Here is a 5927-nt window from a genome sequence, read left to right on the forward strand (position 1 = left end):
GACCTTGTAGTGTAACCTACATATTGTTTTTTACATTTAGTACAAGTGATTAAATAGATCACTCCTTTGCTGCAACAATTGATATATTGTTTTATCTTGTACACTACATGGGTTACTGTAGAACTAAATTCTTGAGATGTCTTCAAGTATTTGCATTTGTTATACAGCGATTACTGGCGCATCTAAAGCACAGGGGCGCTTCGCCAATGAGGCGAGTTGAGGCTGTCGCCTCAGCCGGCAGCACCCCACTAGATACCAGGGGCAGCAAAAATGCTGCTCCTGGTACTTTAAGAGCCGGAAATTCTACTTTTCTAGCGTAGAGAGCGCAGTTAGGCTCTCTGCGCTAGCGTACTGGCCCTCTCTGTCATCCTCGTGGACCCCCCTGGACCCTATCAGGCGCAAAAAGGTAAGTGCACGGGGGAGGGGGGGCAGCAACAAATGAAGCTGCCTCAGGCTGCGGAGGGGCCAGGATCGCCCCTGCTAAAGCATCCTGTATATTTTAAAAACTCACTGTGTTTCTTTTTTTCTCCTTAAATAGACTGGGGGACAATAAGTCATCAAGGGTATGCGCTCGTCGTGCCGCCCCACTCACTCCTGGGCCCAATGCCTCTAGGAAATCCCTATCCGCATACAAAATCGGCAGAAATTTCTTCACAACTTTGATAGTCTTTTTATACTGTTTGCTATATCTTGTAATAAAAAGTATCTTCTCATTATAATTTGACCTCTGTTTTTTTTCTTTTTTGGGGCTAGCAAGATATCTCTATCTGTGTTTGCTGCCTTATAGTAAGATGATGTCCTTCCAATAGCCTCTCTCCTTAAACCGATTATTCATGAGTTCTGAATTCACTAATTTTCGAGCAGTTCCTTCTTAATTGAAGGTACTGACCAATTGGAATTCCAGCTATTTGGCGTCTCGGGTGACATGAGTGGGCATGTAGTAAAGTTTTGCCACTACAAGGCTGTGTTTGATACAATTGTAATGTTTATGTATTAGACAAAGTACTTAATTATATTATGATTAAAGAGTAGCTTATATTTGCATGTAAACTGTCTAAACACTATGGGATATCAGTGTTCCATCAGATTACTTCAGTCTTTTTATTTGGTGCACGTGTTGAAAAATTAAAGGGGAACGTCACATAAATATAACTTAGGCTTTTTGAAATGTAAACATAATTTCAAGCCCAACTTCCAAGACTGGCCATTAGGGGGTATAAGAATCTTATCTGATGTTCTAGTGGACGATATGTTTATTTCTTATACTGAGCTTAGAGATAGAATGAGGGTTCCCAATCTGAGGCTTCATGCTTACTTCCAATTGAGAGAGGCCTTTGTGGCGCAGTTTCGCTCCCAACTACTGGTAGCCGAGGACTACCCCCTCTTGAAGCTAGTTCAGACGGACACGCCAGCTAAATTAGTATCCCGAATCTATTGGCTCCTGGTCCGTGCCCCTGTGGCCCCATTCCATCGCACTTACCTTAAATGGCGGGACACACTAGGCGTCAGGAGGAGCAGGCCGATTTTCTCCACATGTCATGGCAATGCCCCCACATACAAGCATTTTGGAGAGCTGTCATAACACATCTCTCGACATTTCTGGATCTCCCCCTGGTGCTTACTCCACACTCCTGTCTGTTGGGTATTTTAGAGGGAGTTATTCATGGGAAATTCTTACAACTGCTCACTCGAGGTCTGCTATACTATGCAAGAAAGTCTATTATACTGAGATGGATGGGGCCTCGGCCCCCTACACTGACAATGTGGCGTAAGCTAGTGAATGCTGTCCTCCCCCTGATCAAACTTACCTACTTGTCTCGGGGCTGTCCTGACAAGTTTGATAAGATTTGGCGTCCATGGACTGATGCTGAGGGTATTTCTGATGTAGGTGAATAACCATGTATCTCCTGACCAAGGGAAATGTATCTGTATTCTTGTTACTATTGTACGGAAATGTTACTGGTCCGTGCCTCCCAGGCGGGAGCTTACCCCCCCCCTTTCCCCCTTGTCTTGTGAATGAAAATCAATAAAAACTTTTTGGTTTGAAAAAAAAACATAATTTCAAGCAACTTTGCAATATAAAAAATATGTCGTTTTTTCATGATATATTTTCACTGTCGGCTGAGGGCTGACACCTGAGGGAGGAAGGCTGAGGGCGGAGTTAGCATGACTGACGGCTGAGTAGGGAGGGTAGACTTCGCATTTGGACGATGAGTGACGGCAAAAGCAAGCGATGCGCCATTCAGAAGGCATAGGACATTGCATGGAGGAAAGGTATTTTGGCACGGTATGTCCTAAAATTTGTTCCGTATCAACAGCCAGCTGTCCTCAGCCTGCATCCTCCTTACCTATTCGTGAGCGGCAAATTTAAACATGGGAAAGCGATAATGGGTTCTAGTGGCTGATGCGGACTCTTGACAGGACCTGTATCTTAAACCCCGGGGTTGCCAACTTGTATTGTACGTTTGGTACAGGTTGTAACCTCTACCTTAGGTTTTAGGCAGTTTATTGTGTTGCTGGATGTTTGTAGGGGGTGAAGGGATCACTGTGCCTCTGAATTTCTGTGGGGTTCTGGGCAGTCACTGTGCCCAGGGCAGGACTGGAAGATTAAAGCAGTCCTGGCAAAAAAACTAAGCAGCCCAATGCATGATGTACTTAGTGTCCATACATAGTGCCCATATATGGGTTTCGATAGTAATAAACTGTATTTTATATGTATGTATTAAGACACACTATAAGCCTCAGATTATTATAGATGTGGATCAACAAAATATAGAGCTCTCTCTGTATTTTTTCTGCTTGTTACTGCATTTCTTCTTGTTTTGCTTCTTATTCTGCCACCGCTTATTTTTTTAACATTCTTTCCTCTTCCCTAATCTCAGGCTTCCCTTTGCCCTTGCGTAAATCATCCATTCTTCCCTTTGTTTTTTTTCCTTTCTGAAGATGCCCCTTAAATTTTCTGTTGCACCACACCTTAGTGGCAGTACTTATAAAGGCTCCTCCATCCTTTGCAGAGATTGATATAGATATGAATCACTATAGACCGACTCGGCTGTCAGTAAAAAAATGCCAAATACTCTCCAGTTCGGCCTTGGCCACATACTTTTAAAAGCCGATATCTGATAGAGGGCCTGACTTTACAGTATGAAGGAGCGGAACAGCGGTGTCAGTCTTTATTGATTTGCGTCTTTACATACTTTCTCCGAAGAACAACTAAAGACCTGTACATGCACACTTCATTTTAACATACCAACACTTGCTTGAAGACAGGTTCCAGGTGCGCTGCATGTTCCCTTTGCAGACCAGGCTTGGCTGTAACTGGATGGGGGGCGGGTGTTAATTTCTCCGAACATTATCCAACTGCTGCAAAGGCAATGGAAACAGCAGTCACCCCAAGACAGAACTGTCAAAGGGAGTCGGGGGGAGCTCAAAAGAACTCCAGTATGTGCACACCATGCTTAAAACATCTTTTAGCTGCTTATTTCCGTCCTGGTATGCAGGCCCCATCTGTAGTTATGCCACTGACATGTGCCTTTGATCCTCACTGGTACTGATTTCTGTGCTGCAGGGTGCCTCCCGAAAGTCATTTACATAATAAAGTTTCCAGCGATCCATTTACATTATCAAGAGAGCGGCCCATTGGGCATTTGCCCAATATCACAGATGACCAGTCCGGGCCTGACTGTGCCTATGAATTTATGTAGGGAAAGGAGGACAGTCACTGTGCCTCTGAATTTCTGTGGGGTACGGGGGGAGTCACTGTGCCTCTGAATTTCTATGGGGTACGGGGGGAGTTAGCGTGCCTATGAATTTCTGTGGGGTACGGGGGGAGTCACTGTGCCTCTGAATTTCTGTGGGGTACGGGGGGAGTCACTGTGCTGATAATGGCCAAATACAGGACAGCCATTGTACAAGATACCCCTAAAGGGACAGAAAACCCCCTCAATACTTAGATGACTGTACAAAAGTCAGATTGTAATGATCAGATACTTATAGACAAATACAAGATTCCTCTGCACTCAACCCATTATCAATATATTTAAGACAGAGACATTTTGTGCATACTGCTACTGAAAAATGCCTTACCCTTTAAACAAAACAGGGATTGTTTGTCCATATATTGCAATATATGTATTTATATTTAAAGGGTAAGGCATTTTTCAGTAGCAGTATGCACAAAATGTCTCTGTCTTAAATATATTGATAATGGGTTGAGTGCAGAGGAATCTTGTATTTGTCTATATGTATTTTGTGGTCACAGCCTCATTGCACCCCCGCCTAATGATTTTAAAAACTAGTGGTGAGCACAACTTTCCCTTGTTTGTTATAGTTCTACAGGAGCAGTGACCAGCTCCATGTTGTAGCTCCCACCCTCTCCAACTATAGTCAGGTGATCCCACTGGTGTCTAATAAAAGGGCAGCCAAGTTTGGGAGTTTTACTTTGAAAGCAGCTAGTAAGTTGCAGGTAAAACGTATTCGTCCCTTTTATAAAATGTATAATTAAACCATAGAATTCTTAATGAATCAGATGAAAATTGAGCATAGGACTGGCCAGATATGGGATGACTTTGACGTAGTTGGCCAGCTTAAATATATTGCAATATATGGACAAACAATCCCTGTGTTGTTTAAAGGGTAAGGCATTTTTCAGTAGCAGTATGCACAAAATGTCTCTGTCTTAAATATATTGATAATGGGTTGAGTGCAGAGGACTCTTGTATTTGTCTATATGTATTTTGTGGTCATACCCTCATTGCACCCCGCCTAATGATTTTAAAAACTAGTGGTGAGCACAACTTTCCCTTGTTTGTTAATGATCAGATACTGACAAACATTGGCTACTGTTACAGAGCACATTATGTACCACAAACTTTTAGAGAAGCCATAGATTCACCCCAGTCACAGATATGTCTTAATGCAATGAAAGATGAACTAGATTCACTAAAAGAGAATGATACGTTCACACTGACCACTCTACCAGAAGGTACAAATGCAGTGGGGGGGTTGATGGGTCTGTGCAATAAAATGCAATGCAGATGGATCTGAAACATACAAAGCAAAACAATGTGATGAGATACTTGAAAATTACTATTGTTTTTGAGTTAAGCTACAGAAAATGTAAAGAGAACTTAAATCTTGAGGCATATAGTGATGCTAGTTGGGCCTCAGACCTAAATGACAGAAGAAGCACAACAGGATATGGTTTTAGTCTATCCACGAATGTTGCACTGATTTCTTGGAAGTCAAGGGAACAACCCACAGTTGCACTGTCTTCCAGTGAGGCTGAATATATAGCACTGGCTGCTACCACACAGGAGAGTTTATACCTGATGCACTTACTCAAAGAAATAGACAGTGAATACCAATAGTTAAAAAGTTAAATATATAATAGTTAAAATCTGACTCCGTAGTGCCCCCTGTTGTCTGTTCTGTTTCTGAATATTACTTGTTCCTCCCTACACAAGGATTCATGGGCATTCTTGGAACTAGTCGATTGATCCTATGCTCCAAATTACTACAACATCATTACGGTAATGTCTGTTACAATTAGATTAGAAATATAGTGCTGAGCACTTCCCAATATCTGGGTTTTACAATTGCCAAGCTGCAACCTTTTGTAAGGCATAGCAACCAACGTCCAATCAGGGCCGGATTTACAGGCACCCCTCGGCACTCTGACGTTCATCGCCCCTGTCCCCCCCCTTTATTCAAGCAAATTTTCATCATTGGGATTGGTGCAATGGGGATTTGCGCACAGGAAATTAAATAAAATATTGTATCTCCTGTGCATCTCCAGTGTTTCTGAACCAGTGTGGGTGTTATTGGGCTTCATGCTGCCCCCTAAAATCCTGCTGCCCTAGGCCCGGGCCTTGGTGGCCTTTCCACAAATATGGGCCTGCGACCAATTGTATATTTAATGCAAAACT

Source organism: Xenopus laevis, chromosome 1S (assembly GCF_017654675.1).
Source record: "Xenopus laevis strain J_2021 chromosome 1S, Xenopus_laevis_v10.1, whole genome shotgun sequence".
In the NCBI taxonomy this organism is placed as follows: domain Eukaryota; kingdom Metazoa; phylum Chordata; class Amphibia; order Anura; family Pipidae; genus Xenopus; species Xenopus laevis.